Raw genomic sequence first — 12,881 nt, forward strand, 5'->3', positions numbered from 1 at the left:
TTTAAGGTGCCACCAGACTCCTCATTGTTATTGACTTCAATACGCATGGGTCAGGTCCCTAATTCCTGAAATATATTACTTGGATTTTGTTTTGTGAGACTACTGGTTTAGGTTCAGAAGAACTTATAAAAAAGGCTTTTATGGCTAAGCATCATGGATATTTATCCTTCCTGCATGGGTGTGAGACATTCTAAATCTTTGATTCTTGGCCTCCCTCTGTTGTTTTTGATGTGGAAAACAACTAATACCCAATGAGGCAGAAAGAAAACAAATCTGCATATGATAGAATAGGGTATGAACTTTCACTTACCCCTGAAATATAGACCTGGGAGAGCCAGAAGCCACAGTTAAATGCTTCCAAAAGGAAGAGGTGAATAAGTTCATATATCGTAGTCATGTTTGTTTGTGTTTCAATGAAGAAGAGGATATTCCTTTCACCCGATTCTGGCAGAGTGATATTATCATTACTCTTTCAAACCTGCCAAAGCTGCCAGGTCTGTAAACATTACTTTCTGTTCTCAACTGAAAAGCTGTTTTGCTGTCAAAATATTAAAGATTAATAATTTGAGGTTTAAGATTTTTTTTAACGCAGCAGCCTTATAAATTCTTGTCTGCTGCTTCCTTAATCTTTTCGTGCACAGACTATGAAAACAGCTGATATTCTCTCGATCTCTTTCTCTTCTTAGTATCATATATTTTATAAATTTGGGATTTAAAAAAAAAAGATTATTTTGGAATACCTTTCCGGATATAAAACCAAGGGCCTGACCTTGGGAGGTGCTGAGCATCCACAAACACTGACCCCAAACAAGAGTTGCAAATAGTCAAGAGTCTCTTCGGATGAAGCCCTAAGTTGCTAAGAAAGTCGAGCATGCCTACACCATATCATCCTTGGACCCCGGCTATGGAAAGGCCTACAGGAGTAGCAAAATCCTTCTGGAAACTCTTCTCATGGAGTTTCCAAAATATATCACCTCCAAATGGAAAGCAGGTGGCCTGCAAGATCTACCAAGTATGAGGACCCACACAGTAAACAAAGCCCAGTGGCACAGATTCCCAGTCATCCACACTATGCTGAATGCAGGGCCCCTCTTCTTCCCCACCGGCATGTGCTCAGTTCCCCCTGGACCTCTCACTAACCTGTCCTGGGGGGACAGAAATTTGAGCTGAACAACACCTATTGGGTAATAACTCATCCTGCAAGAATCTCTCTCAACTGAAGGATATATCATCCAAATACAGGATGCTTCTCATTTTAAAATATTACACTTTAACTATGTCATTGTTTTTTTCATGTTAAAACAGAGGTTGTTACACAAATTAAAAGCACTCTAAGTAAAGTTTTCTGTCACATAGACACACAACTGTTCCATCGGCATCTTCTTTTTTAAATGCAATTCTGTTTTATGAAAAAACATCGATGTTAAGTACAAATAATGTTTACTCCCCAAAAGGATATATCTTTCCATATCAGGAATGGCTACAGCATTGAAAAGCAAAGCAAAGTTCTCATCCATCAATGTGTGGAACTATTCTGGAGGCTTCTTGCTTGATCGCTCCCAGCAGACTGACGACTGACTTTTTAGCACTACATTATACAACAGAATGCTTAGATGAATAAATATAGTATTTTTGGCACTCAGTCAATTGCTGAGCTGTTTATTTGATACAAGAGGGGAATCTTTATTGCAGATGTGGATTCTTGAACTGGCTTGAATTTAATACCAGGACTAAATGCTGGTTGGTTAGATTTACCAACAAGATTATTATCCTACTTTCTCTCTCCGGGATATATTCACATCATGCTGTACAGGGATTTAACAACCTGACTCCCACTGAGAATCAAGGCCCTGTCTACTGTACACATTTCACCCAGGTTGTGGCTGATTCCACAATTGGTTAGTATGGTCCTTAACTGTGTGGCTTTGTGTTTCAATCCTGTTTGTGAGGGCTCCAAGATGAAGGTTCTAACTAGGGTCTTTCGCTGTGTGTATCGGACAGCCTAGCCATTTTGGTGTAACTGAGTTAACTATCTTCCAGTCCTCTGGGACAACATCCAAAAATGCATCAATCAATCTACTACTCATGGCTTCAGTTGTGGAGGCGGTAGGGGAAAGCTAGCTGCCTAGATTTCCCAGAATGCAAGGACATGCAAACGTGGCTGTGCATCAGGTTGGGTGTCAATGGACAAGCCCAGCTGACACGTGGATGAACTGAATGCTGTTCATCTCAGCCTTGTCCCATCCCGGTTACCCTCAGGATAGTTCTCTCTGTAGTGTAGGTGGGGGCCTGAGGGGGCTAGCTTCCCACAGACCGTAGTGAAAGTGCCCCCCTTAGAATCTCTGTTCTGAAGCAGGTTAGTCAATGGGAGCCTGTGAGGTTGTAAGGAAACCGCATTCTGGGTTGGCAGAGAATCACAGAAATCACGATTCACACAGTAAATTCACTTTAACCACAAGACAGACAGACCAAAATGACACATTTCAAATTCAGCCACTCACAGCTCATCACTTCAACTGAAGCTTTCTATGTACATATTCTATACAGTGCCTGAAAACAAAGTTTCATTAATCTCTCTTCCAGAGAACCTCAGTGCCTGTGAAAGTCACAAGCTGCCATTTTGCTCTCCAGTCAGATGCTTTATAGCAGGGGTGGGCAAACTTTTTGGCCTGAGGGCCACATCCGGGTATGGAAATTGTATGGCAGGCCATGAATGCTCACAAAATTGGGGGTTGGGCTGAGTGCTTCGGCTGGGGGTGCGGGCTCTGGGGTGGGGCTGGGGATGAGGGGTTGGGGGTGCAGGAGGGTGCTCCGGGCTGGGACCAAGGGGTTCGGAGGGAGGGAGGGGGAATCAGGGCTGGGGCAGGAGGTTGGGGCGCAGAAGGGGGTCAGGGGTGCAGGCTCCGGGCAGCGCTTACTTCAAGCGGCTCCCGGAAGCAGCGGCACGTCCTCCCTCCAGCTCCTATGCGGAGTCTCAGCCAGGCGGCTCTGCCCTGTCTGCAGGCACCGCCCCTGCAGCTCCCATTGGCTGGGGTTACTGGCTAATGGGAGCTGAGGGGGCAGGGTGTGGAACCCCCTGGCTACATGGAGGAGGTGGGGGGGGGATGTGCTGCTGCTTCCAGGAGCCACGCGGAGTGGGGCAAGCCCCCAACCCCACTCCGTGGCTGGAGCTCGAGGGCCAGATTAAAATGTCTGAAGGGCCGGATACGGCTCGTGGGCCGTAGTTTGCCCACCTCTGCTTTATAGACAGTGAAGAATTCCCCTGAAGTTTTGCACTTGGTGATACACACTCCACTTTTCCTAGAGATAAATTCAGCTAGCTGAAGCCATTTTTCTTCTGGCCATTTCTGTTTGGATCCAGCCCTTTTATAAAATGGGACTTCCCAGTTCTTCAGCCTTAGCTATCATCCTGCAGGGAAGGAAATTTCCTTCAAGGGCCCTGTTTCCTTACATGTGGATAAAGGAGTTTCTCTAGACTGTTTTCCCTCCCTCTATTTCTCTGTTAGAAAGAACTCTCCTGATTTTCTGGCTCCGATCTGGCCAGTGTGGGTAGCAGGCAGCGATTCTCTTCCTAACCAGCTACTCCCCTGGGGAGCAGCCTAACCCAAAACAATGGAGACAGCAGGCTCTCTCTTTTTCTTTTTTGGTTAAATTTTAAAATTAATTTGTGCAGAGGGAAACTCTATCTGAGGTTTAACTAGACTAGTGGGGGAAATAGCCCCATTGGTCCAGCAATGGTCAAGGACGTCCATCCACTGCAGTAAAACAATATGTGGAAGACCGAGAATGGCTGGCCCGCTGAAGAACAGAAAAGAAAGCCTTGCATAACTAGAAGGATTAGCCATACGGTATCTAAGACCACACATGTACGCACAGGTAAAGGCAGCAGGACAGAAAAGTGTAGAGGGAAAGAGTTCTGTGGTGATATGGTCATATTGCTTTTCACTTCATCCCTGCAGCACACTAGGAATTCTGCCTTACGACACCCAAAACATTCCTAAGAAGGAAGCTGAAGTCACAGGACCTCCATTCTGTGGCTGAACAGAGGCAAAAGGCTAACCCCCTTGCTGCCTGTATTCTAGGCCCCTAATTTATGCCAGCTTCACTCCCCCACAAAGAACTAATTTCTTCCTTCCATTTTACTTCTACTTAAAATAAAAACAGTTGAAGAGATATTTTGGCCAGAGACATTGAAATATACTTTTGGTCTAAGGCACCACTCAAATGTAGAGGGTGATATCCTGGCTCCACTGCAGTCAATGGCAAAACTCTGATTGACTTCAGTGTGGCCAGAATCCCATCCATAATGTTCTCACACAGCAGCAAGGCCCCTGATTTGTAAAGTCTCATCTGGCAGTCCGACACCAAGTGAAATGCTCTGAGCTCAACATCTACCTCTGAAGGACAAAATACCTCAGGCAGAATTCAAACCTGGGGCCCTATGAAGTCCAGATTTTTCAAAATTGATTCTTAGAACACTAAAACGTCTCTCACCCATCCATATGCAAACAAACAGTTAAGTTGTAGAGTAAATTCTAATTTTTAAAATAAAATTAAATACAAATAATCACTCAACATCAATTTTTCCAAATAAAAAAATAATATTTTGCATTTTTATATTTGAGGAGCTCAAAGCACTTTGCAAACAATAACCCATATCACATACCACAGGTAAATATTATTCTACCCATTTTACAAGTGGGTAAATGGAAGCACACAGAAATTAAATGACTTACCAAAGGTCACACAGTTCATCAGTGGCAGAGTTGGGGATGGAATGCAAGAGTACAGACTCTCAGTCCCCTACTTTATCTACTGGACATTATTGCCTTACTGCATTCAGAGATTTTATGTTATACATGTAAGTTATTAACTGGAAAGCATAAAAATAAAGTATGTAGGATACTGCCTGAAAATGTACAGCAAGGAAGACATCTATCTACTGTAGGAAAATTTGTATTTTTTATTACACTATCTGAGAAGTGGGTATGCATAGCTTTAAAAAACTGTGTAAAGATCCAGCATTATTTTGATAGCTCTTCCAAACACTATCTTCATAAACATAATAAGAATATTGTTCTACAAATATAACTACTAGTCACAGGTTTAGGGGTAGGAGACTCCATCTGCCTAGTATAATCAACTTTCAGATGAGTAAACAGCTTTTCGAAATGCTCAGTACAAAACTCCCACTCATTCCTCCTCGGGTGACTTGACCGCCTTAATTGCAATGTCTATTACCGTAACCCAAAGCTGGACCAATCACTTGGCACTCTACCTAATAAATAAAAATCTGCTTATAATGGATTTACCCTGGGGACATTTCAAATGACTAAGGTAAATGCCAGTGCTGAGGAAGCCTATTTAATAAATTCTTACCTTTTCACAGACTTGTTAGTTTTCAGTTGCTTCTGTAAGAGTACTGTCTCATGCATTTAAAATGAACTGAAACATTCAGAAGCAGCATTAACTACTCTAGATTCCAAAACTTCCCCTCCCCACCTCCCAAAACCTAGTTCAACAAAAGAAGCATTGGAATTTTCTTTAGGGTTGAAACATAGTTTTGTAAAGCATTGGCCCCTGAATTTGAAGGGGGGGGGGGTCAAGCTTTGAAAGTGAAACCAAAACATGCAATAACCTTAGAATAGGACGAGCTTGAATGATAAACTAGATGATTGAGGACTAATTGACACCAAAAGCCACAGTCCTGTGTTTGCGGCGGGTGGAGAGCTGTACCACCCCAGGGGGAGCACGGGAGGTCTTGTGCACCAGAGAGGCACTCCCAGAGCTTCCCAGTTACACCGAGGGGAAAAATTCCCTACGCCTCCTTGAAGAGTGCAGAATAATTCCTTGCACAGCCAGTCATCTCTGCTGGCTGGTACGAAAGGGAGGACAGAGCCAGGACGCCAGCTATGCCCCCACCATCCTCTCGTTCAGCCAGTTGGTCCCAAGGGGGCAATTGAGAAGCATTCCTGATCACAGAGGTTATGCACTCCTTATGCCTTCCTCTCCCATTGTGAGCTTTACCCACGATCTAGGTTAAAAAAATATGCTTCTTACACTGCTAAAGTCACACTGGTATGCATCTTACATTGTTTGCACGGTTCTCCCTGTGGGTTCTGGGGGAGGTGGCTGTGACAAGAAAGCCTAGGTTGCCTCCTCTTCAAGGGAAAAGTGAAGGAGTAAAGAATTTAGCAAAGATTTTCAAAAGCAGCTAGTGATTTTAGTTGCCCATTGGGACACCTTAGAGAGGCCTGATTTTCAGAACATGGGTGCTCAGCTTTTTCTGAAAGCGAGGTCCCTTCACGGTGTCTCAAGGTGGACCCCCAAAAATGGAGGCATCAAAATAACTGGTCACTGTTAAAGTCTTGGCCTTTGTTTATTCTCCTTTTCTCCCATTTTCACTCGAGAGGGCTGGATAGAGGGAGCACAGTCCATTCTACCAGTTGCCACTTCTCTTCCCTGCTCTCTCTAGCACAGGGATGCAGGAGAGGCACACCTGAGAATTTAAACAGGTCTGTAACTCTCAAGCATTCAGCAAATGGTTGAAACAGCAGTATCTTGGGGGGCTGATATAATTCAAAGGAAAGGGATTTACACGCAGAAAATAAGTGATCAAAATACTGTAATGTACAGCATATCATGGCACCACTCCCCAAAGAGGCTATGAATAGCCAGGGACAGCGTAATCAGGAACCAGTACAGGGTATTGCTTCACTGGTGCAAGAGTGCTCACAAACATTATCTATTAGCTTTAGACAACATTAGTTCTCCTGTAGAAAAACATTTTGAATCTAAGGCTCCTACCTTTCTAAGACATCTGACAATTACAGCTGAAACCCGGTGTACCTGTAGTGACGGTCCAAAAGAATAGAGACACAGATATATCATGTATTTATGCCCACTAGGATGAGAACACTAGATAGTGATAATTGCTAATATCATATACTCACAATCTCCTTGTGTACTTTGATTTATAGAGCAGGCTATGCATTAAGCACCTTACCATTTGCCTTGTATTTACTTCATTATCAGAATAAAAAATAAAATGTAAAATTCTATATAATATAAATAAAATGCTGTTCGCACTGCGTCAGGTCTGGCAATTTATTTTAAGACATTTATGCTTCAATCCTGAACCCCCTCCCCCGAAATAAATGGTCATTTTGCTGTTGACTTTATTAGGGTCAGTGTTTCACCTTTGGTCTCTTGATAGGTTCTAGGGATATACTATTCTAAATGGAAAACTTAAAACTATATCATGACAGCTGTTTTAGGTTTAATCACCAGCACCTTAGTTAATCACCCTGCATCTTAATGAAAGCGTTCACCCATCAGTTGGATATTCTCTAACACCTGCGGGGGGGCGGGGGGGGTCCCACAGGACCGTCACAAAAATTTTAAGGGTTTTCAGTCTATTGTTTTTTAAAGCAGATTTGATATTTCTTTTCCTAGATTCCCTTAATCAAAAGGTTTTTGTTTTCATTACTTTTCCAAAATGGAAAAACGTTCACATTTTGGAATACAGATTGGGGGGCGGGGGAGAAGGGGGAGGTAAGAGGTCTGAGGAGGTTCTAAAATGACAAGTTTTGAGTTGAAAATATCCTTCCATGTGACCAAAGACGGCAGTGCAAAATCCAAACCCAGAAAATACCCCATCAATTGACAGTCTTCATTTTTTGCCAACAGTTTCCATAGAAAACTATCAAAAGTTTTTTTTTAAATCTTTAAAAAGTCTTTAAAATTAGAAAAAAATGTGACCAGCCCTACCAGTATCTGTTTTTTTAAACGGTAGAATTGCATATTTTAACACATTTATTTTGCATGTTTGCTTAGTATCTTTTATTTTGCACTTTTTATATGTTTAGATAAGTTGTATCCTCTTCTTTAAAAAAAAAAAAAAAAAAAGATTATGGTAATTCATCTGACAAAACCAACCAGTGGGAATGCAAGTATGTTAAAGGTTAAATTCTGCCTTCTGATGGATAGATCTGAGAAGCTTTTAAGGAAGTCAGTGGGAAATGTGCGTGCATATCTTTGGGCAGAATTTGGCCATTACAGTTTAACTCCATGCTACAGTCTCTTAGGCCAATTTCAAAGTTGGGGGCCTAAAGTGAGACATCGCTAAGAGAGCAGCCTGGTTTTACAACAAACATATTGAGCACCAGCAGTTCCAACTATCAGGCTACTTTTACTTCAGTGCCTAATTTTAAGCATTCAACTTTGAAAATGTGTCCATTGCCTCAAACTTAGCAAGTTAGTCACCAATAAGGTATGTTCTAGTTCTCTGTGATAAGCCATAAGAAACAATGTCAATACAACTCCCAAATGCTGCAAAGTACCCCTGTAAAATCAGATGTCCAGCAGGATTAACTGTGCTTTTCATATGGCTGGACTTGGCAGCTTTTGTGACAAGAGCATCTTCATCTTATGTATCAGACAGCGTGCTGTTCCTCACAGGGAACACACTGGTTTATCTTGCTTTATTATATAAGGGAGTGAATTTTTACACAAAATGTCCCCAGTTTTTATAATAATTTCACTAACAATAACGGTGACCTAAATAAATGTATAATTCTAATTTACAATGTTGCCTTGTTTAAGCTATATTTGTTTCAGAAATCTCAGGCTCTTGTCAGCTTTGGATAAACGTGTAGATAAGTTCCTAATTAGTTAATAGACTGTACTCCTGAGTTCTTTGATCAGAGAATCTATGGTTGAGGGAAAATTTCTATGCCTCTGTTTGTAATATATTGCTAAATTTCCACTTTACTTGTATCATAATGTCCTTAATGCTAGTGATTCTTAAACTCTCAAATGTGTGCTAAAAGCTTTGTATTGTGAAATGAGTTATTTGAATACACTTTCTGCTAACAATGGTATATTCACAATACACTTAGGATAGAGTGTCTGGCAGGTTAACCCACTACATGGTTCATTTGATACACAGTTGACGCCTAGACAGGCTGGAACAAATTCAGACCCACTGTCAGGAGTGCACCTCTACTGGCTTCAACAGAGTTGCGGCAAGCTGAATTTAACTTTAAGGAAGCCTGCGGCGGGTATGAGCAGGATTAAAGAAAAAACCCAGCTCCAACAGATATCAGGAAAATGATAATAAAACTTTACATTTTTCTGTTTGAACACACAGCCAAGGTAAAACCTTACAATAGAAGTGAAGAATTAGAGAGGATAAGGCTATAGTAGAATTATTCTTTATTTCATTAAGGGATCTTCTAATTGAAAAGGAACGGAAACCAAATCACGCACAGCATACACCAAAGGACCAAGAGAAAGAAATTAGCCAATCTCCAACAGACTTTTTCTCAAATTTACAAGAGGAATCCCAGTGAGAGGAAAGCTGCTTACATCACAACACTGTGAACAAGTGGGCCATGAGACACATCTGGAAATGACAGGCCGCCTGAAGTTCAGTTGTGGGGGGAAAGTCTTTGTAAATATTTTAAGAGATCTACTCTGGGGAAAGACCAGGAAAGTCAGGTCAATTAAAACAATCAACAAGTCTACAGCAGTCTCGCAATCTTGCAAGTATGAGATACTGTTTCAAGATATTACTGCAAGGCTCAGTAAGTGGGTTGATATTTTCTTCTTATGCTTTGATTGTTCAAGAGTAGAAGGCCAAGTTTACACTGAAAATGAACAAATACCTTACAAAATTGTAGGGCAGAAAAGGAAGCAAACCGTACCAAGTATAAACTGCCTAATGGAGGTAATTAAGGGTAGTTATAAATACAATGTCAAGCTAAGAGGATGCTGTTAAAGGGACACTGTCAAGATTGACAGACCTGCAATTAGACTTACTGGCATGTAGGCAATCTGTACCTCAGACAGTCCTTTTGGTGCTATCTACCAATTCACAAAAAAGAAACTGACTGGCAGAGCCAAGGTAACAGCATGACACAAATATACAGGCCAAAATAAACCCCACACTCCATGTTGGCTCATCTTGAAGACTAGTTGAGATTTTATGCATGCACACTGTAGTTTGGAGGGGACGGTAGTGTTTTCACTATCAAGGGAACTTTATTTTAATAATTGGGATAGGGAATTATATTTCCTGGATACATTATATTTAAAGAAATGCTTATTATGGGCTGCTACGATAAAAGTGTCCTTTCACAAATAACATATCTCGGAAATATAAAACCCCTCCAATATACCACAATGTATGGCTGTATGCTCTCTTGAAAATCGTTGCTGGATCATATTATGGCAACACTGAAGAGCTTGCTACTAAAAATGGTTGCAAATTTTAATTAAAAATATTTTGGGTCCCCCCAAATTAAAAATCTGAAATTCAGACAATGTTAACCAGCTCTAGTTGAAACAGTGCAGTATGATACTAAGTGGCAAATAGAGTTGAAGCATTTTAGCGTTATTAAATAATGGATTTTAAATTATGGTACTAAAGGGGGAAATATTTTGCAGATGATATCATAAGAAACAAAAAAATAAGGTACAAAAAGGTACTGTATAAATCCTAAAAAAAGTCAAAGCATGTATTAGAAAGTGACACAGAGGGGGTAGAGAACAACAAGATCTTCTAAACTGAAAGGTTCTGCACCATCTGAGAAGTGATAAAGACAATGTACACGGTACACCAAGAAGGAATCTCTGCCCGAGTGATCAGTAGGTATAGATTCTGAGTACTACCATGAAAGAGGTTTTATTTGTTTTGGTTTTTTTGGTTAGGAAAGGACCAAAACATGGGACCCGGAACCTCCATGGCACACGGACGTTGAGAACTCCATGATCCAGCAAGGCTCCGTGGTCTTCTCATTCCCAGAGAGAGAACACCTCACTGCACGATCACCAAGGTTAGATTCGGCAGCAACCTCTTCCATGCTGGCTTAGTCTCTGGAGCGTAAGCTTTCATTTTAAACAGAAAGTCAGTCTCGAGCTGTTATGGTGGGTGAGAGGTTCAAAAACAATGAGTTGAGTGTAACTGGTACAGTGATGTCTGCCTGTGTTTGCAGAACCTGAAACAATCCTTGGGAGGTGCGACCTGCTCCCTGCATCTCCATGGGTACTAACTCAAGATACCCAATGACAACCACTGTGGCTTTTAGAGTATTCTCTACTTCTCTGATCATAAAGACGTGTAAGAAAAGGAATGGGAACAATCATACTGTGAACAGCTACACAAGCTATTGTAAGGGATGGCTCGTTCTGGCAGCACCAGTCAGTAGGCTTGGGAGAGTACTGCCACTTTCCCCCAGTTCCCAGTCAAGAAGGACTCCAACCGAAGGAACCTAACAGAGCCCCCTCGCCCCAAAGGGGAACCAAGCTCAAGAAGCTCATTGTAACATGCCAGCCTCACTGAGGGGAAGAGGAGCACGAGGAGCTCAGTACAGCCCACATGTGCATTCAGACCCTGCTGAGGAGAAGCGAAGTTCAATCAACGCAGATCGCACACGTGGTCACGTTTTGAACATCTGTGCAATCTACTGTGAGTAGCATCTCATGTGGGCAGAGCTTATTTTGTGGGCGGAGCACTTTCCCTCCCCGTCACATCTGACCCCTAGATACTGCTTACACAATTGCCCAACTTTTCCCCTCCTATGGGAGCAAGTTTTCATTCCTTCCCAGCTGGGGACTGTGGGCTTCTGAGAAGTTCTGAACATACAAAGTAAGAACTTCAGGTCTGGGGGGAAAGGAAAGGATAGTGGTTTTTCCTGTCTGACTGACAGCCAGCTAGAGGAATCTTAAGTTAGGCAACCCCATCACCACCATCTGGCAGTTGGAAAGGAGACAGGCTGCAGTACACTACCCCCAGGTGTCCCTCCCTGCCTCCAAATGAAGCAACCAATTTTCCAGTTTAGTTAAAACAGAGAGACCCCAGTCTCTATCCCCATTTCCCCTCCTCTGGCAGCAGCTGCATGGAGTGGAGTTTACTGCACTCCTAAGCTTGCAACAACCTGATCTAGCACAGGACTTGTATGGATCATGCCTAGCATCCTAGGAGGGCTGCTTGGGGAATGCAATGCTGAGCCTGTTTCCATAAGCTCACCAGATCCAGCTGCTCCACATCTTGCTCCTTTATCATCAAGTATGCATTGGCTCTGACCCTCCTCAGATTCAGTTAGACTGGTTTGCAAATAGTTTACAATACACTGAGGTGCTGCTGAGCTCTCTGTAAATCAGCCTGTGATGCTTGCTAAGAGGTAAGGTGCTGTTCAACTTGGTAGAAACCAGCTGGGATTAGGTATAAAGCTGCTATCTTTTGGAGAGAAGCTGCCAACCCACAATGAACAATTGAACTCTGTGACGACTTGCTGTGCAGCAGTGTTTGTTGTCTGCCTGCCAAAGATTTTACCTACCTTGGTTTTTCCATTTCCATAAACAGTACCTCTCATGGCTTGGTTAATTACAAGCACAGATTTATGCCTTGTTATTGGGGTATGGGTGCATAGACAATTGGGGGAGGATGGAAAACTGAAAGATGGTGGGGAGAAAAGTTAGAGCATTGAAAGGGAACAAGTTTTCCCTACCCTTTAATAAGAAAACTGTGGTATCAAAATGAAAATAAGAATCTCTTGAAGTTTTCAAGAGGGTCAACTTGAGATCACCACTATCCTCCCATTCTGTCCATGAACATGTATTCCACAGCTAGACATTTCAACAACCGGTGGTTCAGAGCAGTGGGTCTCATCCTTTCCATACTGTACCACCACACAACTTACAATCGGAAAATGTCTGGGCCCCCCACCTTCCTCTAAACATTAAGAAAAAGTGGAGTCCCAACCCCTTGAAACTTGTTCTCTACCCCCCACCCCACCCAGGTTGAGAAGCCCTGGATTAGACAGCTCACTAATATCAAAAAGCTGTTTCTCTGATACATTTGAAAAACAAAAGCCTTT

General features: G+C 42.3%; 1 protein-coding gene across 1 annotated transcript in view; it reads right to left on the minus strand.

Annotated features, from left to right (window-relative positions):
* Positions 1-12,881, minus strand: part of ADAMTS3 (ADAM metallopeptidase with thrombospondin type 1 motif 3) — a 180,957-nt gene that overhangs the window by 110,352 nt on the left and 57,724 nt on the right.

This window comes from Terrapene carolina, unplaced genomic scaffold (genome assembly GCF_002925995.2).
Source record: "Terrapene carolina triunguis isolate 2854851 unplaced genomic scaffold, T_m_triunguis-2.0 Scaffold136, whole genome shotgun sequence".
In the NCBI taxonomy this organism is placed as follows: domain Eukaryota; kingdom Metazoa; phylum Chordata; order Testudines; family Emydidae; genus Terrapene; species Terrapene triunguis.